The 23483-nt window shown below is 39.3% G+C and overlaps 1 long non-coding RNA gene across 2 annotated transcripts in view; it reads left to right on the forward strand.

Moving 5' to 3' along the window:
• LOC121919647 overlaps positions 1–23483 on the forward strand; it is a 77720-nt gene that overhangs the window by 7439 nt on the left and 46798 nt on the right. Inside the window, exons 2-4 of one of the 2 annotated variants that reach the window (XR_006101542.1) lie at positions 1693–1756; positions 6934–7069; positions 19595–20122. This is a non-coding gene — a long non-coding RNA (uncharacterized LOC121919647). Of the gene's footprint in view, positions 1–1692; positions 1757–6933; positions 7070–19594; positions 20123–23483 lie in introns of those variants that run through there. The other variant, XR_006101543.1, reaches the window with a different exon arrangement.

Below are 23483 nucleotides of genomic sequence, written 5' to 3' on the forward strand. Positions count from 1 at the left end.
TGTTTCCCCTCCACGGGGATGCAAAGATTGGCTGTCTCCGATGTCTTCTTGACAGCCAAAACCACGCTGTGCGAGCAGCCCTTAGCAGAACAGCTAAAAGTTTGCTCTTAGCGGCGCCATCACCAACCGGAAGTTGGTATCTTTATTATTAAGAAATACTATACATGGGAAATTCTGGTACACTATAGCCGGTAGACAAATATACCACTGCCAAAATACACTTGTCCCTCCATATTTGCTGGGGTTAGGGGCACAAGACCCCAGTGAAGATGGAAAAATTGCAAATAACAAAAACACCATGTTTTTACCTGAGAGGACACCTCTTTAGGAATCTCTAGGTCCTCCAGTGCAACTCTGTGGTCAACGTCTGACAAACACTAACCACAGAACTGCACTGGAGGAGCTATAAATGCCTAGTACAGTATTCTCTCTAGGAATCTCTAGGTCTTTCAGTGCAACTTTTAAGGTTGACCACAGAGTTGCACTGGAGGACCTAGAGATTCCTAGAGAGAACTTATTAATCAAATCCGTGAATAATCAAATCTGCAAATATCAAAGCTGCAAATATGGAGGGATGAGTGTACATGTCTTTTTGTGGTAGCCAATTTTTTTTAAAAAAATCATGGTGTGCTAGAATCAGAATACCTGCCACACCACATTTCAGGAAAACAAATGGAGCAATAACATTAATAAACCTTTAAAGTATGCTATACATATTTGTTTCACTAAACATTCCATAATTATATAAATTGCTCCAAAATATCATGGGGTGTTTGTCTGTCTTACTTGCTTTACATCATAAAGAACAAATTGTAAGCAGAAGCTGTATTGGTCTCCTGAGGTCTTTTTTGTTGATTAGCCACAGTTCCTTGCTACCACCAATACCCCCAGAACTATATTTTTTTCCCATAAAAATGTGGGGTTGTTTCACTGCTAGTAAATTTCAAGAGGCTCAGGGTCCCTCAGATCATTACCCTTTAAAAGGTCAAAATGACAACAATAACAACAGCAGAAATGGGCTGGAAGCCTCTTCTGGACTTTTTCTTTTAAAAAATAAAAATAAAAATCAGGGCTGCTGCAATCAGTGGAAAGTTCCAGAGTCCAAAATTGCACCTGCATCTTCTGAAGTTATCTTCCCTTGTTTGATATGTTTAACACAGAAACTGTTGGTGGAAGAGCAGTACCACTGCAGAAAACACTACCCAGTCTCTGTAAAGCATTAAAAAGCATTGAGGGTCTTCTATGGATTAATTCCATTAATCTATGGGCATCCTAGTTCCTGCTATCATTATTTCTGAAGGTTAAAAGGCTCATTGGACTTTTAAAAAATTTATCTGCTTCCCTTTAAGGTTTTCTACTTGCTGTCCCATAGGAGGAGCATCATATGGGGATAATACCATGTGACGATTTCAACATGCATGCAAAAGTATTTGTTAGGACCAGGGTTTTCATTGTCTGTTATTGCTCAGGAAGGGGTGTTATCTGTCCCTATTTATTGCCTGCAGGCATTGGGGAGAAAACAGAAAGACCAGCAAAGACAGTCTTTATAAAGTATAACCTTTCAGCCAAAGCTTCATAACCTTTACAACATCTTCAATCATTTTTCATAAGCTCTACATTTAAAAGAAGGGAAACAGTTGTAAAATGGACAATTTATTTACTGCAGGTCTTTTGCACTGTCACCACTTTTAGGTAGGATTCTCCTGAGCACCAGTCTTCCCCTGAAGACAGCAATGAATTCTATGTTGGGATTAAGGTAACAACAAAGCACTTCATTTAACAAACTTCTCTAGTATAACCATGATGGAGATTTCTGTATTAACCACCTTGCTCCATGAGACAACACACCGTAAAATTGGCTTTGGTGATTATAAACAGGGTGCTTCTAGGTGCCCAAGGAGAAAATGTTTCAATAAATTGCCTGCCATTCTATGCATCATTCTATCAGCCTTTCTGAAAGCACTAACAGCTACAGCATCTAGATACCAAAAAATGTATTATGAAAATGTTCCAGGGACAGTTATATGCAACACTAAGTAGATACTCAGTTCTGTGAATTATCTGGGCATAATGTCTAAACAAATGCTGTTGTATCATTACCACAGTGGATTCAAATGGAAAATCTTTGTGAAGACTAGTGTAGGTCTCTGTGTTTGATCATTTAAATTTTCCTGAAAGATGTAACCCACCTTTTACAGAAATCCCAGACAAGCCTCCCATGCTGTAAATGCTGAATCTGAACAGGTTAAAATATTTCCTGACCTCATCTGGTCATTGGGACCAGGAATTTATTTTTTTATTTTTGTAAGAGCAGCCATTCTTTCTCTTCCTCCTCCACCTTTGTATCTTCTGAAATGCAATATAAATAACTGATGAAAGCACACACACACACACCATCTCATTATAGAAGTTGTCATACAGATTACTTTTCTAAAGCTAAACCTATAAAAAAACAAGGACATGCATGCTAAGCCTGCCATTGTTATTTATGGGCTAATTGTTATGCGTTATAGTCATCATTGTGGTGCAGACATAATGCCTTTGATTGGAGACCTAACAGCACAGCCACAGCTTTTGGTGATGTGCCATAGTTTATACATGTGTAGTTTGGAAAACTAAGTCATTCTCTTTAACAGGATGCAGTGAATACTTGAAAACACACAGATGGGGATGGGAGGCATTTACACCCCCTAAATCATATAAGACTGTTTCTTCTCCCTCCCCCCATTTCCACATCACTGGGAGAGAGGAAAGGTAAAAGGACAGCAAGGAAGTACATACACTGGGTAGAGAAGAAGAAAATATTTCTTCATTTCCATTTGGAGTTCAAACAGAGTGATGGAATTTAGATTTTGGGGGTAATTTGCAGTTTTGGCCTAAGCTCTCTTACCTCTGTGTATGTATGGAAGAGGAAGGGGGGGGGGGGAGAAAGAGAGAGACAAGCACTGTGTTGAAGAATTTGTTGCTGTTGTGTGCCCTCAAGTTGGTGGCCTTAAGGGACCCTATCATGGGGTTATCTTGGCAAGATTTGTTCGTAACAGGTTTGCCATTGCCTTCCCCTCAGGCTGAGAGCGTATGACTTGCTGAGCTGGGAATTGAACTCTGGTCTCCAGAGCTGTAGTCAAGCATTCAAGCCACTATGCCACACTGGACATATTTATATTTAGAGGTGATAGAACTGCAGCATACCACCTATTTTCATATGTAAATATTAGGACAAGGGGCAAGCAAAGTTACCTGTGAAATAGCAAACATAAAACTTCTAGATGTGGATGGTTTTCAATATCTTACTCTTTACAGTTTCTCATTGGGGGCAGAATTCATACTTCAGGGATAGTACCCTTTTTTTGCCCCATAACCAATGATCAGCATAATCAGTGGTCCAGCAACAACAGGAGGATTAAAGACTCCCTAAACATGCTCCTCCACATCCAGTCCAAGTATTGGGTACAAGTATTAGGAACAGAAAGTCAGTCCAAGACCATGCTGCCAATAAAGTAGACAATACTGAGTTTGATCATTTCTCCTAACATTGGGCTCACTAACCTGGATGTCATATTTTGTTGTTGTGTACCTTCAAGTTGTTTCAGACTTATGGAGACCCTATCCTGGTGGTTTTGTAGGCTGAGAGTTTGTACAGTAAGTCAAATATCTGCAGGAACCTGTTTTACTAGGCATGAGTTACATGTCAGTGCTCTCCTTACTGAGTGTCCCCCCTTGGAATGGAACTTTCATTTTGTATTGTAGTTGTGTGTCTGTCTGTCTGTCTGTGTGGGTGGGTGGGTGGGTGGGTGTTACTTGACCCTCTGGTTTGATTTCCTGCCAAACAAAGAGAGAATTAATACCAAAACAAAACCTTAATTATTTTTCTGGCTTGTTAGAAAGAGAGAAGACAGACACCAGGTCTTCACTGAGTTCCCACAATACAACAAACAAATTACAAAGTTTGCAAGTCCTTGTAAAGTTCAATAAACAAATAATGGATGCTTTAAGATCTGTGGGGTGTTTTTGTTTCTGCTGCTGCTGCTGCTATTATTATTATTATTATTATTATCATTATCATTATTAGTGAAACTGGGAATGTGTAGGTGGGGCTGCGTCATCCTTGACAAGACAAAATTATCTTGGATTTTCAAACATGCCCATTATGAAGTACATGTGTTCCTATAGTCTTAGTTTCATCCCACATATAATAAAATAGCATCCAGTGCACATGGCTGGCTAATACACATGCCAGTGCATTTTAATTATTATTTTTTTCACTAGTAGCTCTGTAAGTGCACTGAACAAATTGTTTTCATGCTGTTAGTTATTAGGATTTTATTTCTAATTTCTGCATCAGAAATGAGAAACAATTACCTAACTTTATCCAAAAATAATTTTCTAATTACTGGGGATGTTTAAAAGCAAAAGGTAGTGCTTGGAAATTAACAGAATGCCTCTTTAATAAGCAATTATAGTTGCTAATTTGGCAGCATGGTTCAGAGCTAAACAGAAATCTCACCAGTGTAGCAATTTTACCTTATCTTGCAGTGGCAATGCTCCAAGATCTTGTTACGTTCCCTTCCCAGAAGTGAGAGGGAGGAGGGAAGGTAAAGAGTAAAGAAATTACAACAGTGAAATGTTCCAGGGTCTGATTTGAACACACATGATAAAAACAATGGTGCAAATAACTTTCCCCAAACCCTTAAAAGAACTTGTAGAGATTACCTTTGGGACATTTTCCTATCCCCAAACTAAATCCCACTGGATCTTAGGATAGTAACTGATCCCACAACAAATGCAAGGGTTTCACAATAAACTTGGTTCCCCATATCATGTAGCCCAAGGAGAAAAATCAATATATTTTGAAAGGGCATATATTTTGCCCACTGAAATCTTTTTTGTTTTCAAAAATAAAACAGTTTATGGGATTCAAAACTGCCTCCTTGAATCAGTATCTGTTGTAGAGGTACCTTTAACACAATTTATTACATTGATTAGGATTTAAATGAAGAAATCTTGCAATCAAAGTTTCATTTGGTTTTAAAAGGGATACTTATGATTATTCCCACTTCTTTTTGTCTACAGAAAAAACACTAAAATGAAGAGACATTGTTTACCAATGTTCAACCAACCATGCTCTTGTTTGATAATTGAGTTTTAAGTTTATTTCGGTGAAAAGGATGGTTTCTTTATACTAAGCAAAACTATCAGTGCATCTTATTCAGTATTGTTTATTCTCACTGGTAGCACCTTACCAGAAGCTTGAAGCTGAGGTGTTTCTCAGGTCTTCTAACTAAAGAAGCCAGCTAGATATGGCTGACATTTAATCTGGAACCTTGTCTTTGCAACATTTTCTCTATTTAATGACCCTTTGACATTATCTAAGGAATTGCAGAGCCAGGCCCAAAGATATAGCATAACCTATAGAGGCCTGACACCTGCAGAAATATTCTTAGAATTCCATGTAGCTGGATTTTTCAGCTTTCATTTAAAAGAAAGGGCAGAAAGGGGTGAATCACTTCTGCCCCGGATCATTGACACAGCAACTGCACACCTGCAGCAACAATCTGCTGCAAAAGGAGCTGCTAAATGCAGCTCCTTCTGGCGACGCTGCCAAGGCGCCATTAGCACCCTGGGGTGTTGCAATGATGTCATGTGTGCACCTCCCCATTTTGACATGGTGCACATGTGACATCGTCGATGTGCACACTGTGTGGACGGCACTGCATAAAGATGGCACCGCCAGCACGTACTAGGGCTTGGGAGCGTGTGGTTGCTGTGCTCCCCCGAGCCTTAGTTTTGGCCCCATGATGGCACTTCCCACCCATCTGTACTGGGCCAAAGAGAGTGATTCTAGCCCTTTCATTTGAGGTGACCTAAAGGAAAGCATGCAGAGAATTTTATGTTCAACTACATATTAGGTAGATTATCACACGCCTCTTTTCGCCCCATCCAGGCACGGGTATGGGTACAAACAAGTGAAACCAGATCTTATTGCATGCCTCCATGCCCATCTCAGCCACATTGTGTACCTGTTCCGGACTTCTGGTCTACTTTTTAAGAACGATACTTTCCCATTCTTCAAAAAGTATGCCAGGAGTCTGGGTCGGGTACACAATGTGGCCAAGTTGGGCACTGAAGCATGCAATAAGATCCATTTAAATCCATGCTCAGAACATGCCTGGATCGGATTAAAAGAGGCTTGTGATAATCTAAAAAAAACAACTTGCTTGCCACTGCATTCCAGTGCCCTTCTAGCCAATAACACTTGTGTGCTGCGACTTAAAGATAGCAACAAGCCCAGTAGGACTCAGCATGAACAGGCAACAAATGAACTTTTCACACATGTAATTCCACTTTTGTGGCAGTAGGACATATGAACGTTTGGCTCAGGATTATAGCTATGGGGAAAGGCAAAAGGACATTACCTTCTCACACATAAGAATTCTGCCTCCCCAACAAAATTTTCTTTCAGTCTCCAAATGCATTGCATTGAAGTAACTTACAATTTCAGTTCAGCATTTAAAAATACAAGCCAAAATTCTGCTTTGGGAGACTGTTTTAATATTTATTGAAACACTTAATTATATTGGGCTACTTATATTATTTCAGTGATTTCATCCCTAGGGGCCCTTTTCTGAAAACCTTCTAGCTAAATCCCAGTGCTCGGAAAAGGAATGTTTGTTTGTTAGGTTGATTGCTTATTATAAGTTCCACAATTCCAAAGGCATGCTAAGAAAACATTACCAAGCTTGGCACAATTCATTCAAGGAAGCTTCCTTGGGCATATCTATGGGGCCTTTTTTGAAACTTAGAAAGCTTGCTACCCACAAGCAGCAAAAACTAAAAATTAATCTGTATCCCAACTCTGAGCCCATTTGCCCTCAAAACAGCTCAGGGCTTAATAGGGACACAATCTGAGACTGATGATCTTGTCTTTACTTCCAGTTTGTGCCCGAGTCCTTACAAATTGAGGAAGATGGCCAAGAGCATATTTTGACAATCCTAAGTACCATCCCTGTTACCTGTCAGGAGCAGGATGACATCTGTAAAATTACTTTGTAACTGAGTACCCTGGATTCTGGTAAGAGTTTTTATTGCAGAAAGCATTTGATGGAGTGTGTTTGCTGACTTTTCCTGAAATCGCTATAATGAATCTAAAAGCATAGCATTGCCAGAAGGATATGCATCATTTAGTACTGCTGGGAGGCTTCAAAAAGACATAAAACCAATCAGATGAGGGGAAAGTACTTAAAATGCTATAATTAATACCTAAGCTATTTTTTGTGAAATAATCAAGTTATTGCTCACACTGGCTAATATCAAGATGTATGTGTGCTTGCATATAACAGCGGCAATGTTGTTCATTAAATCCAAGGATGGACAGAGTCCCAAAAGAAGAGGTTTCAAAGCCTTCAGGATACACATAGAGTTACTTCTACAAACCTGTTGTCTGAATTAACAGATCATAATGTTAAACCAATTTCTGTATAGAGGAGAAAAAGGGAAATATTTTATTTATTTTTCACAAGAGATATAAATTCCTGCACATCTGATACAATTTTCTTAGTCACTGTGGTAACATATTTGAAAAGTTAGTGATGGCTTAATAAATCATAGCCTTTGAGATGTGTTGTAGTAACAGCTACCATAATCTTGTCCACACCACAACTAAATAGCCCACTAAGTACAAGGATCAGATTGCAATGTGATACTTACATGGTCAAAAGTAATAAATTCTTCTTCTTATTTAGAACAACAGCTTCTCATTATCTTCAAAAACCTCGCTGACTTCATTTGGAAAAAGTGGGATTTATTTCCAAAACATATAATAGCATCATATCATTAGAAAACATTTCTAAAGTCTGTTGCCTTAGAAGAAATGCTGGTTTAGGTTGGTTCACTAACATTTAAAGAAAAAAGAAAAAAAATAACACATGCACACACCTTTTATCACCAAAATGATCAGTGGAGTATAAATAAAACAGCAGTTGCTACTCAGATGTGTTTTCAGTTGAAGAGTGATGTAGACTGGACAAAGGATTCTAATTCACAAAGATCTCGAATTCTGAATTGTAGTCTGTTTATATTACAGTATTGCCACCTTCCACAAAATGTGTCCTCCATATGTTTTCTACTAAAGTTTCCAACTTTGAGCCATACTGAGTGAGCTAATGGTAGTTAAAAGGTATGTCTGGGTTGCAGAAATAAAGTAGTTGGAGACCACTTAACTGCCATGACTCAATGCTATAGAATCCTGGGATTTGTAATTTTGTTAAATATTTAGCCTTCTCTGTCAGAGAGATCTAGTGCCACAACAACCCCCTCACATACACACGCTTTCTCATATCCTGTCTCGACAATGCATGGCCCAAACCCCAGTTCTAATGTGGATAGTCTGGATGATGTCTGGCATGTCCCACACCAGAGCAGTAAAACATGATTAAAACAGATTTTAAAATGTTGCTCTAGATCTTCCAGGAAGATCCGAAGTCCTCCATTTCTCTATTTCTGCATGGCAGCATCTGTCTGAATGGGCATCACACCAAGCCACTTGATGAACCTGCAACCACCATGGATCATTCATTCTGAGCTCAGATCTCAGAAGCAAGCAACCCATGGTAATGGCAAATGTGCTGGGCAGCTTGGCAGGACACCCGTGCAGACAGCAGCGGCACAGAAATGGAGGTCAAGGTAACAGAGCAGAATATTCTGTGAGACCAGGATACTCCGGGCTGCCCCTGGAATACCCTGATCACTGCAGACAATGCCCTAGAGTCTGTAACAACTGGAGGAGATCCATGTGGGGAAGGCTATATTCGTAACTCATTGTCATTTGTAATAGCAAAATTGTATTAAGAAACAGCAAAGAGGCAGGTGAAAGCATTCCTACCAAATATTCTTGCAGGCTTCCCAAACTTTTACAATGGAGAGGGGAATCATGGGGGTCCCCCATGATTTTGTTGGACTGCAGTTCTCAGCATCTGTCACCACTGATCATCTTGACCAGGGCTACCAGGATTTCTGGTTCTGCTCTACAACATCTGGAGCATGGCACTATTCCTACCCTTGCTCTACAATCAGATTGATTCTGAAAAAGTGAGCCAGGCACAAGGGTGATGGAGATTGGTAATTTGTGCAGGGAATCTGCAACATGTATTGATATCTCCTGTCTTGGTTAGTACCAGAATTTTTGATGTGAATGTGCCACCTAGAGGGCAGGAGAATATAACACATGTGAAAGTCTAGTAACCAAGATATTAATCCTAGCCTTTGAATTATACAGCTATGTACATATTAACTTATTCAAAGGATTTATACATTATCCTTCTACAGAGATTCCAGGAGAGTTTATGAAACTAGGTAAAATACAGCAATGTATTAAAAGAGAAAAATGCATTCCATTCCATTAAAAGCCTAGGAGAATAAAAACACTTTTACCCAGAGAAAGCAACAATGCTTATTTACTTAATATTTATTTAAAACATTTAAAGACTACATTTTATGTCACTTAAGATTCAAGGACAGTGTAAAATGTCATGCTTCATAGTTTTTAGGATCCAAGGATGCTGTAATTTATAATTCAGTACAAACAGTACTAACAAGAAAACTAATGAAAATTTCAAAGGGAAAAGTTAAGATAGTTTAAAAAAAAAAAAGATTTTCTCCCTGTGCCAGAAAAACTGTAACATTACTTTATATGCTTGACCTCACATAAGATTCAACACTTGCAAGACGTCTTTGATGCAGCAAAATACTATCCTTCCAGATGAGTCTGTGTAAGCTCACAGGTTTCAGGAGACATTTTTCTTCAGAACTATGCATCTCAGCTTATCTTTACTTCTGCAAAAGGTGGAGAAGGACTTCTTAGTCCAAAGCTACATAGAAACATGTTATCTGCACTAAAAGTATTGAGTAGATTGACCATGGTATGGATGCATCAGGTGGTGGCAAATACAGTTTTGCTTTTTCTGTAATAGCTCAGCATAGAAATGCCCCAATCATCTGAATCCCATACTTTGAATTGTTACAATGGGTTTTTTTCATACCACCAATTCAATGTCCTGGATTTGGAAAAGCATGTTACAAATGTGAAATCTTCACTGAAAAGGCCCCTCTCCATTCACAAGCAGCCTTAACCTTATAGGGTAGGGTTACTCAGGAAATTCTACAATAGTGTCTTCATTGAATGACTACATTGGTATGGGAACAAATATTGTCTCAGAAATATACTATTCACAACTTTTGTTCTCCTTTGAGGCAGAACTCATCAATCCTTTGTTTACTCTTTTAATCTCTACAGTGTTTATATCTGATCCCTCTTCCTTTATCCCTTATCTTCAGCTCAAGCTCAAATAACAAAGGAAAATCTGTCATTCCCAGAGAGAATCGTAACAGTGGGTATCCAGCCAAATGTAACTCTATAGCTTAAGCAGCTGTGTTCACTTTTTTTTTTAAAGGAGTATTATGCTGCATTTTTCAAGCTTTCACATTACTCTCTTTCTCTCGGTTCACTAGAGGCATGGGGTTGGCAATTTTTTTTTATGAGGATTGCATTCTTGGAGGATTAAACTGTTGGGGACTGCCTGCCAGCAGTGGATGGAGCTGAAATTAGTGAAGGATGGGGTGAAACCACTAAGTAATCAAGACAACCCCTTTTCCTTTCTTTCTGCCATCCGCTATTCCCTCTCTCTCCATTTTTCTTTCCACTTAACAGGTTGTTGAGAGAGTGACAAATTATTCTTGCAGAAGCCAGAACAAATCAGTTATTGAGGGCTTCTGAAATTCAACCAAGATCCACATGGATCTAGGCTGACCACCATAAGTTGCCTATTTGGAGCTGATGGTGAAATGGGGACCCTTTAGGCAAAATAGTTTTCCATAACTTGAAAACCTATTTTTACATTCAGCCCCCATTTTGACAGTCACTTAGCCCTCCAGAGGATTTACTTATTTTCATGGAGACCTTTTTATTATAGAGAATTACTGATAGTAAATTATTGTCTCATTTAACCTAACAAGTTCTCATGCCATAGCTTAGACTGCAGTCCTGTACACACCTATATATCAGGGAATAAGTCCCATCAAGTTGAACATGACTAAGGTAGACCTGTATAGAATTTGACTATTAATTATTGTTTCTGTGAGCCAAATATGTCACATTTTATATTTGTATACATTTACTATAGACAAACATTTTCCATAATTCCAAAGTTCAGCATCCCCTGGGGTTACTACACTGCTAGGAATATTTTTTCTCAGGGAAATTTTTACATATTCTGTTATCCTAAACAGACATTTTCAATTTTGTGTATGATGAACAGAGAGTGGCATAAATGCCATCCTTGCATGAGATATATATGTTGTGATGCTGATATTATTAAAAAAGACACATGTTGAGTCCATCATATATAACAAGTTGCATGCTATTGCCAGAGCAAAATGTGCCCATTTCATAAAGTAATATGTGAAGAAAACCCTGGAGTGGCTTTTAAAATTCCGAGCATGTTTGGGTCTATTGAATACATAGCATATAATATACACTTGAATAGATTAACAATGTGTCCTTCCAGACAAAGGGCTTATTGCCAGTTGGTTTCTCTTGGTGCTATCTCTGTATCCACTCATGGCTGCTCTGGTTTATTTTTTTAAAGTTCATGTAAATGTTGATGAGGAAGGGGGAAGATGAAGGGAGCTGTATGACATTTTTGCCAACTTAATTATCATTCAGATTTCACAGCATTGTGGGCAACTTAGCCAATCATCACTTAGACCTCTTCAGTACCTTTACTCACTTCTATACCTATTGGGTCTGGTTGTTGTGAGATGTTGTATGGGCATGCCTTCCTTTTTTGTTTTTTAAAGGAGCAGTAGTCTATCATCCTATATGTAAACTGCGAAGTAAAGTCCCTCCTGCCATCTGTCTCCCTCTCTCTCAATTGCAGCAGTAAGGAGGAGTTAGTTGCAAAGGAATCCAGTGTTACTATTGGTGCCAGGAGTTACCACTGAAGAGTCTGCGACCCTAGGATCATCCATTTGATTATTTAACACAAAACAAAACAAAATCAGCAAATGAAAACCACAGCAATAAATACCACAGCCATCAACAAAAATTTGCTCCATCTGGTGGATCCCACCATCACACAGCCAATACCTGCTGAAATCCCTTCTTTTATACACCATTAAAGGTACAGGAGCCCTCACCTGTATTTTTTTTTTTATGACAACCCTAGTGGAATTATGGAGTCAAAAGGGGCCCTATAAGGCCATTGAGTACGTACACACACACAGTAAAAATTCTAGCTAGAGCAACGCCAGAAGGTAGATACCTAGCCTCTCTTTGAAGATGACCAGAAAAGGGGACTACACTCGGTTATTGTTTCCATTGCCAAAGCATTCTTATTGTCAAGAAGTTCCTTCTAATGTTCAATAAAAATCTACCCTTCTGTATCTAAAAACCATTAGGCCTGGTCTTATCTTCTAGGGCAGCAGAGAACCCAGACAGCCTTTTAGATATTTAAAGAATAATGTTGTGTTGCCTCTCAGGAGTTATTTCAAGTTATTTCTGGTGACCTAAGGTGACCATATCACAGGGTTTTCTTGGCAAGTTTCATCAGAGATGGTTTGTCATTGCCATCCTCTGAGGCTGAGAGAGTGTAACACCATTATTTTATTATTGTTTTTAGATTTTATTGTCTGTAATTTTAATGGATAGAATTGTTTAATCCTTTTTTAAGGGGGGTGGAAATTGTATATATTTTATTTTTTTAAAGGTTGTACGCCGCTTTGATTGTGGTAACAAGTGGGATATAAATAAAACTTTTTTTTTTGTTTTCTCTCTCTGTGTGTGTGTGTGTGTGTGTGTGTGTGTGTGTGTTGTGTGCCTTCAGGTCATTTCTGGCAATCCTATCACAGGGATTTTTGGCAAGATTCATCAGGGGGGTTTGCCACTGCCATCCTCTGAGATTGAGATAGTGTGACTTGGGTGTGTGTACGCTGTGTGCGTTCAAGTTGTTTCTGGTGACCCTATCATGGAGTTTTCTTGGTGGGTTTCATCGGAGGTGGTTTGCCATTGCTGTCCTCTGAGGCTGAGAGAGTGTGATTTGCCCACATTTACCAGGTGGGTTTGCGTGGCTGCATGGGAAACTGAACCATGTTTTCCCAGAGAAATTGTCACAACAAACCTGTTACAGGATTTTCTTAGCAAGAGTTGTTAAGTGGGGTTTGCCATTGCCTACTGAGGCTGAGAGAGTGTGATTTGCCCAAGGTTACCTAGTGGGTTTCTCTTTCAAACCACTACACCATGGTGACTCTTGTTGATCATATAGCAAAGCACAGTAACATCCCAAATCCACAAAATAGTGATATTCAGCCACTGGTGTTAGGGGCTGCATCTTCACTGCAGAAATAATGCAGTTTGGCACCACTTTGACTGCCAAGGCTAAATGCTATGGAATTATGCAATTTGTAGGCTGGTGCGATATTTAGCCAAAGATGTCTAGTACCATAATAAACGACAATTCCCAGGATTCCCTAGTACTAAGCCAGAGCAGTTAAAATGGTCTCAGACTGGATTATTTCTGCAGTGTGTTTTGGACCTCTGACTCCAGTCTCGGTGACAGCAGCTTTGTTAACCTTTTTACTCTCCTTCCTTTCAGCCTCTTGAAACATCCTCCATTTTGAGCAGGGCTAAAAAGGATGGATTTAATATTTATATGAGTGGGTTTTTTTTAAGATTTATCTTTTGTTTTGAACTTTTATTTGCCTGGGTCCTCAAATTTTTTCTTACATGTTTTCTTTCCAGAAGTCCCACCCCCAAGAAATCCTGTCCCTGGCACTCAGAGTTTGGGCACTCAGTGGCTAAAAGTTTTGCCATCACATAGAGCCCTTTACTCTATTGTTAGTCATGACAGAGTAAACTCAGGGAATCAATGAAGTGTTAACTCTCAATTCATCAATTGATTCAACTGGAATACTCTAGCTGCAATAACCAACCAGATTCCAACCGGTATATTTAAAGTCACTAGACAAATATAGGGCCCAAACAGGCCAAAATAAAGTTTCTTTGGGTCACTTTGGAGGTATGCTGTTTAATTGATGCATGCTTCCTAAGAGTCGAAAAGCCATGATAAATCCACACTCCAGTCCTAAGGACTGGAGGGCAGCTTTGGCGTAGCTTCTGGCTTCTTAAGATGCATTTGTCATTTAAACAGCATACCTTAGAATTAGATAATGATGAAAAGAAGGAGGAAGCAAGACAAAGAAAAAGAGATATCCCACTCAATCATTTTAAATCCTCAATAAAATAAGTACATATAGAGGAGGGTGGGCTAAGCCAGCCCCCCCTCACTGATATTTTCAATACTTCCCACACATGGAGAACAACAGTCTGTAAAGCAACATCTCCTTTATGCATGAAGACTCTCCATGCAATCAAAAACAGGGGAAAAACAAACAGCAATTCCAATTGAATGTTTCCTTACACAGAAGATAGGCTCCTCTTCAGAAAGTCATCTTCCAAGTGGAAATAACACAAGAAGGGCCAGGCTAGAATATTCCTCTTTTCATGCATTTCCCTCATTCAAGCGTTAGAATATTTTATAATGCCCAAATAGCACTATGTACATGCACACATTCATATTCACATACCAAGTATACTACACATTCAGTATGGTAGGCCTTCTGTACGTCTGCTTTGGGAGCCAGTATATACCATAATCAGTGTGGTCCTGTTTCAAATGTTGATGTTTTCATGTATTGAATTACTGTTTTTTATTGTTGGTTTAGTTTTAATATTGTACTTGTGTTATATGTATATTGTGAACCCCTGGGAGCCGTTATCCAATAAAATAGTACAACATAAACTTTAAAATAGATGGGAAGATACTGCTGAAGTATGGGTTTTGTTTTTATTGCTGTTATTTTTTTCTCCACGTAATGGTTTTGTGGGAGTTTTAAAATTTTATGTGTGGTTGTTACAATAGCACCAATTATTTTTACCACAGATGAAAAATCATCTAACTTCAATAGATTATAAAGACACTCAAACAAGTAGCCTCTCAAATGTTTTATGAATGCAGACAATATGTTCATGCACATTCTAGATAAAATGGCACAAAGGACTCCAGATATAGCTCTTTCAACATGCCAGGTGGATCTAGAACGTAAGCCCTGCATGGAAGGCATCTGTGCAAGAGCACTGTTAATAGTAAGAGCTGTGAATTACTTTGTTGGGGAAGGAAATCTTGAGGTTTATCGCATGCACTTTTTGGTCTGTTCTGGGTATGGGCTGGAAACACACGTGAGCAAGGGAAAATGGATTTTATCACATGCTAAATTGTTGGTAAGCTGTTGCCATGCCATCATTGAACCATAACCCATCCTCGAGCCAGGCTCAGCCACCTAATTTTTCACTGTTGGAAAGCTTCTGGTGTATTAAAATTGGGCAGCTTAGCCTGGTTTGGGGATGGGTGACGGTTGGGTGATAGCATGGCAATGGCTTGCCAACAGTTTAGTGTGCGCTAAAAACCATTTTCCTTCACTCACACATGAACCCAGCCCATAGAATCATACAATCATACAATCGCAGAGTTGGAAGACACCACAAGGGCCATCCAGGCCAACCCCCCTGCCATGCAGGAAATCTCGATCAAAGCATCTCCGACAGATGGCCATCAAGTCTCTCTTTAAAGACCTCTAAGGAAGGAGACTCCACTACACTCTGGGGAAGTGTGTTCCACTGTCGAACAGCCCTTACTGTCAGGAAGTTCCTCCTAATGTTGAGGTGGAATCTATTTTCCTGAAGCTTGCATCCATTGTTCCAGGTCCTAGTCTCTGGAGCAGCAGAAAACAAGCTAGCTCACTCCTCAATATGACATCCCTTCAAATATTTAAACAGGGCTATCATATCACCTCTTAACCTTCTCTTCTCCAGGCTAAATATCCCCAGCTCCCTAAGTCATTCTTCATAGGGCATGGTTTCCAGACCCTTCACCATTTTAGTCGCCCTCCTTTGGACACGCTCCAGTTTCTCACCATCCTTTTTAAATTGTGGTGCCCAGAACTGGACACAATATTCCAGGTGAGGCCTGACCAGAGCAGAATAGAGTAGCACTCTTACTTCCTTTGATCTAGACACTATACTTCTATTGATGCAGCCTAAAATCGCATTGGCCTTGTTAGCTGCCACATCACACTATTGACTCATATTCGACTTCTCTTCTACTTGGACTCTCAGATCCCTTTCACATGTAGTCTCTTTCAGCCAGGTATCACCCATCCTATATCTGTGCATTTAATTTTTCTGCCCTAAGTGCAGCACCTTACATTTCTCTGTGCTGAATTTCATTTTGTTAGCTTTGGCCCAGCTTTCTAATCTATTCAGGTCATTTTGAATTTTGGTCCTGTCCTCTCGGGTATTAGCTGCTCCTCCTAGTTTGGTGTCATCTGCAAATTTGATAAGTATGCCCCCAATTCTGTCAACCAAGTCATTGATAAAGATGTTGAATAGTACTGAAACAATTTATTTATTTATATTTGAAAATATAAATATTTGCTAAAATAAATATTTGCTAAACCCCCCAAAAATTCTATTGGACTTTCATCTCAGTAAGCATTCATAGGGTAAAGGTACATGTTAGTCCACAATGCTTGCCCAAGTAAACAAGAGGTTTTCACCTGTTGTCTGAAAAGGAAAGCAAGGTTTTGGTTCCAAGACCCTCAATGGATACCAAGATCCATGAATGCTCAAGTCCTATTATATACATAGTAAAATTGTGTGCCTTATATAAAATGGCTCATCAAGGTTTGCTTTTGGAAATGTGTGTGTGTGTGTGTGTGTGTGTGTGTGTGGATGGCTGAAACCATGAATAAAAAAGATCCATGGATACATAGGGCCAACTGTATATGATGATCGGACTGATTTTATTTTGTGAAGCGGTGATACCAGAGCAAATACAGTACATATAAATTGTCCTTTAAATTGAGACTTTATCAAGACATAAGCACTAAGTTTGCTTTATAAGAGCTAGCCCTGGACTAAATACTGTAATGTATATGGATTACTATGGTGCTGTATGGCCGGGCCCTATTGGGTGCCGTCATTACGCGCGAGGGGCAGCGCTTCCTGGCGCGCCTTGCCCCTCGCATGTAACGAGGGTGTCAAAATGGTGGTGCCCTATACTCATGGGTGCTGCCATTTTGACGTGATGGACACCTAGCATCCGCACATCTTGGCGCCTTCATGAAGCTGCAAGCGTGCCATTGGCGCCTTGCAGCGTCATAATGGCACCGCAGAAAGAAGCCGCTTTTGCGGCTTCTTTTTGTTGCGCAAGGGAGCCGCGCAGTTTGTCTGCTGCAGTTTCCTTGAGCAACAAATGAGGGCGGCAGGAGACCGCCCTTTTGGGCGGTCTGTATCCCACCTAAATTAGCAATTTTTACTTAATAAAGGAAATTAAGCTGGGACTATTTAGTAGATGCTTTCTTGTATTAGACTAAAACAAAACTTCCCCTTCTTGACCTTTTAACCATGTAGTTTAAGATGCTTCTCATTTTTCTCATCAGTTAAAAATTGTGAGAATAGTATACCATCATAAGACTTATTTGGTGTTTCTGGTATTTCCTAAATGAGGGTAATCAGTACTCAGAATAGAGCTAAAATTGTAGCTCAGGAAATTGAAACTTTAAGGAGTACAGTAGACCTTTCTGGCAGAAGGTTCAAAGCACCTCTTAGTAGTAGCAAACTAATATAATATGTAGTGTAGATATACCTTATGTCTGGGTCCAGTCTATTAAAAATGACAATTTAGTTATATACCTAAAAATATGTGTGAAATAACCTTACACATGCATGAATCATGCTATGAACATTTATTTAGAGGTCTTCTGAATTTGACAAGAAATATGTATGAAAATATTTGCTTATCATCGGCTAGAAAGCTAAAATCCTGCACTGGAGATATATATATATAGATACACACACACATATATGGGGGGGATTGCAACACTAAATCATTGTAAGTGAATATAGATTTCCCTTCCAGTGACTAACCCTCTTCCATACAAGTTTGCAGTCATAACTAGCAAGCATATTTGTTCATCCACTAACAAGGTTTTAATGTACAGTATGTTTAATTATATTATAAGTGTCTAAAAGTGAAGCCAAGTTAAGGCTGTACTTAAAAATCTGCATGTTATATTATTTAATCATTCAGAGTACATGCCATAAAATGTAAGGTCAAAGTACATAGACTTGATTGCTGCTAAACTATGATAATGAGCTACTCTTGCAACGTGCCTTAGACTAGATATAAGGGTTTAAAACTGATGTTATTTAACCAAGTTTTTTCATTTTAGTATGAAATATAGCTTGTGTGTTAAGGAGAAAGTTGCAAAGTTGCAAAACCAACAAAGGAACTCATTATTTATGGAAGTTTTGCCTTAGGAATGCTTGAGGAACTAAACTTGCATTATGATACAAAGTGACCTCAGCTTTGTCTTCTGGACTAAGGTGCGGATCAGAATGTAGGGCTCCATATATCATCATGTGAGCAGTGTTCTGCTTGTGCAACAAAACTTCCTCTTTTTCTAATCTTACCCCCCTGTCCTCTTGTTCTTCTGTCCCCTTTCATCTATTCTGGAGGGCTGCAACCTTCATCTGCTCTGGAAGGCTGCAAACTAGTGGTGCCCAGGGAATCTTGCACACTCAGAAGTTTATATTTCATCAATAGATATGCAACAATGGAAATAACCCTTAGCTATCTACTAGCTTTTCCAGTTATTCAAAGCATTTATGTATCGCTGTTCAACTGTTCAAGGCTCCCAAGGTAATGTATAATGGGTTAAAAAAAACTTTTATAGCATTCAATACTTGAATTAAAAACTTTTAAAAAATAGACTCAGACACTCTTTAAAATAATTTAAGGTGAAGACTTAGCACGATCATAGCAAACCCCCCTTGCATTTCAGAACTGAAGGCCATGTTAAACAACACCACTGTAGCTGTCTGCTGGAACTCAAAAGATATGGTGCCAACCTCAATTACCTTGGGGGAAAATTCTACAGTCAAGGTGCTGCACTGAAATGCTCTACCATATGTGCCAACCCACCTAACTTCATGGGGTGGTAAGACATGCAACAGGACCTCCACTGAGGCTGTAAAATTTCAGGGAGGCTTGTATTTAGTCTATCAAATTGCCCAAGGCTATTTAGGACTTTGTAAGTCAAAACCGGCATCTTGAATTGATCTCAGAAACAAATTGGCAGCCAGTGAAACTCCTTGAAGACCAAAGTAATGTGTTGTTTATATGGTGGCAAGACTGTTTAATTAACAATCTTGCCACCACATTTTTTATTAGTTGTAACTTCTGAATCTTATTTAAGGTCAGTTCCACATAGAACTGGAAGCTAAAGGTAAAGGTATTCCCTGTTGACAAGGTTGTCAAGTTGTGTCCAACCATAGGGGGTGGTGCTCATCTCCATTACTAAGCCGAAGAGCCAGCGTTGTCAGAGACTACTCTGTGATCATATGGCCAGCATGACTGCACAGAATGCTGTTTACCTTCCCACCAGAGTGGTACCTATTTATCTACTTGCATTTGCATGTTTTCAGACTGCTAGGCTGGCAGATGCTGGGACTAATAATGGGAGCTTCGAATTACCAACCTGCTGATCTTTCAATCAACAGAGTCAACAGAGTCAGCGTCTTAACCACTTGAGCCACTGCATCCATTTGGACACTACCAGTGCATATACTACTGTGGCTAAATTATCACTGACCACAAAAGGCTGCATCTGAATGACCTTTTAAAGCTGTCCCAAACTCTCTGGAACAGGGATCTCAGTTGGATCTAAAGTGACAAAAATGGATCAAAGAGTATTCCTAAAACTACATACCTACTTATTCAGGGAGAGTTCAACCCCATCCAGGGCAGCTAGTTTACTCGATTCCTGGACCTGAGAACCATCAATCCATAGAGTCAATAGGATTCAGCTTCACTTCATCAGGTCTCAGCTAGTTCATTACAGCATCCAGGCACTGCTCAAGCATCTGTATACTTTTAGATGTCTCTGATGACAAGACGTAAAGATGAGTGCCATCAGCAAACAGATTGTACCCAACCACAAAACTCTCAATGACTTCTCCCAGCAGCTTCATATAATAAATAATAAAAAAATACAATTTTATTTGTATCCCGCCTCTCTATCAAAGATAATCGAGGCAGCTTACATATTAAAACTCCATAAAAAATCTCAATACCCCCTCCTCTCCCTCCCCTAAAACAGAATTAAACAATGAAATATTAAAATAATCTAAAAATAGAATAATCCGATTAAAATAGACTACGAGGGGTTAGGCAAAGGGCAGTCGATGGGGTAAACATATTGGATATAAGGCTGGGATTGCTATCCGGGGAAGGCCTGCCAGAAGAGATCCGTCTTGACAGCCTTTTTAAAGCTGTCTAAGCTAGTAATAAGATGGATCTCTTCTGGCAGGCTATTTCATATAGATGTTGAGCATCATGGGAGAGGAGCCCTGTGGCACCTCCTAGGTTAATGGTCATGAATCTGAATCATACAAGTGGGCCCAAAAAAATGTATTATGCATTATGTTCAATAAATATTAATATTAGACTCTAATGGATAAGACAGGAAAGTTGTCTAGACTGCCAAGGTAGGACCAGTGGTCTGAATCCCTATCCATCTTGACAAGAGTCAAATCTCATTTCAAAACTGTAAATTGGAAATTCCCTCCGTCCCCTACTCCTGCTGACAAGAAAATGGTTCCATTAATGAGAGCAATCAAGGCTTAAACTATCTTGTCTACCTTCATTGAATGGAGACTCTGCAAAAACATGCTCAGACTGGTACTGTCCTCCCCCAGATTATAAGTTTCTCTATAGTGGTCAGGGAATTTTTTTTACTTCTTTTATCATATTGTAAAGCATTTACTTAAAGACTCTTTTGCAATGAAGGATATTGCATAGGCTTTATATAGCTATAGGGTCAATATAAGATAAAAAATAACATTTGCAATGATAATAAGCAGAACCTAGGATAATGAACCATGTCTTAGAAATTATTTTTAAAGGCAGAGTTTTATTCAGCCATGAAAGTAAAATAAATATCATAAAGTTTTATGAGAAATATCATTGCTGCTGTCATCATCATCATCATCATCATCATCATCATCATCATCACCATTGCACTCTTCCTCTAACTGTATGCATTATACACTCATACAACTAGTTTACAGTTCAAGACCTACCCACAGAGAATTGCTGCTCTTTCACTGATCCAGACAGCATCACTTTTGATGGATGGTGATTATTCTTTCATGAAAGTATTTACTTGTATCATGTTTGTTAAAAATGGTATTCTATTCAGCTATATAGGATGTTATTTTCAAATCAAGGAGTAATCTCATACAGGAATTTCCTTAATACTAAAAGGGCCATTGGGTAATCGTCACTTGTGGATCCATTCAGGATTGCTAAGTTCAGCTTTGTAAAAGTTTGCACTAAACACAACCCTCTATAGGAAAGGGCCATTGGCTGGAATTTTATTCAGGTAATAAAACCTTATGATAGCCTCACTTTAGGGTTGCTAAATCGGAAACAACTTGAAGGCACGCAACAACAACCACCACAACAACAATAAAATTATTTTTATTAGACCACTTTTGGTCCCCTAGAGGAGAAAAACAGGATATTAATCAACTAATTAACATTTTCTTTGCTGAAATAAAGCTGTGATTGATGATCATCTTGATCCTTTTGTCTCACCCAGATTAGCAACATGGATTTACAGGATTAGACCATAAGAATGAAATCCTAAAAACAATGGCTCTGTGAATGTTTATTTCAAACTTTTCATTAATTTCAGTAGCGATTGCCTGGTAATTAGAGTGAGTTAGTACTGCAATCTCCTGTGAAAACAAGATTACACTTTTGGAAAACGTTGAAAGTAGCTTGCCCAACTATGTACAAAAAGCCAGTCTACTGTGAGCACTGTGCATAGAATCAGCATTCATGGTAGCACCTCAGCACCTGTCATCCACAGCAAAGTGTAAGTGCCTTCAGGAGTTACTAGGTTGGAGCATGGCCCTGAGCAATTACAAGATCAGCTCCACAGTGAACTCTGAAAGACTGAAGCTCATTTGCAGGGGGGCAGAGAAAACATTCCAAATTGTTCAGTGCGTAGCAATATGCCAGCTGCAAATCCAGTTAACAGTAAAACTTACATTTATAGCAAAGGTGTTCAGAAGAAGAAGAGAAAATACGACTTCACTTTAACAGGATTCTGGCGGAGCCCTAATTTTTCATATGAAATGTTCACCTAGCCATAGTCAACCTTGTAAAAGTAGGTGATTAGTCACAGAAGATGTTATTTGAGCACTGATTTTGCTTTGAAGAACACCATACTGTAAAGCATCCAGTTACAACTAAAACATATTTATTAAGGCCTGGAGGCAGAGATATTTTCCCACTTACTTTTATCAAATGTTTATCCTTCTTATCCATGCCTGTTGCCATAGCAGCAGGTCTTAGACAGCTATGAGCGCCTCACATGAATTCTTATGCACTCACAGCTAATAACTCCAGTGGTGTTCTTTGCTTATGTTGATGAAAAAGTGCTTCCTCACCAAGTGTTTATTTTCTTTTCCCTCCGAGGCCAGCCACCATACTGGTCTAATTAAGGAGTCTTGTTGTTCAGTGTAAAAATGAGCAAACCAAAACAGTGAGGCACATCATTCCATAAATCCTTCCTTTATGTTGTTCTTTTGATTGCTTAGGCGTTATGATAACTACATGCCTGGAACTTTTGTTCTGTACAAGAGCCTTAACCGCATGTTTGAGGTGCATGTACGTCACTGGCACTGCAAAGGCCATCACCTCTCAGTTGCTTGTAGCTGTGATGCTGAGGCACAGGAGGATAATGATATTGTCATCCTCAACATGTGCAACAGGCAGTTGCTAGAAACCCAACCTCAGCTGGTAATCAAAAATATTGGAGGTTCATCACAACAAAATGCCAGAGTCATGGAGTCCTATGGAGGCAAAAAAATAACTGTGCGTGTATCAAATTACTTTTCTTTTTGATAATAATTACATGTTTGATGGGGAGTCAGGCATTTAAACAGAGACAAAGGACAGACAGCTGGATTTTATAACACAGGAATGGAAAAGTCTTAGTAGTCCTTTCTAAATTGAGTCACCAGTCCTTATTCATGTATTTAGTGGCATCCCTACTCCATGTGTCTCCTGGTGCAAGGGCAGGGGGTGAGGGCTGTCGGATAACTGTGGTGGTCAAAAGGTCACACTCACTCCTTCTCCTTTGCCCTTGAGGAAAGCATTGCTGTTGGAGCAAATCAGGGCCAAATGCATTCAGCCTATTCTTTCCCTGCAGTGGCAGTGACCTTCTCATGAAGAGACTGCCACCACCACAGCAAAGCAGGGCCAGATGCACTCTCACAAGTTCTTGTCACAGCCTCATTCATT

The sequence above is a fragment of the Sceloporus undulatus genome, chromosome 1 (assembly GCF_019175285.1).
Source record: "Sceloporus undulatus isolate JIND9_A2432 ecotype Alabama chromosome 1, SceUnd_v1.1, whole genome shotgun sequence".
NCBI lineage: Eukaryota > Metazoa > Chordata > Lepidosauria > Squamata > Phrynosomatidae > Sceloporus > Sceloporus undulatus.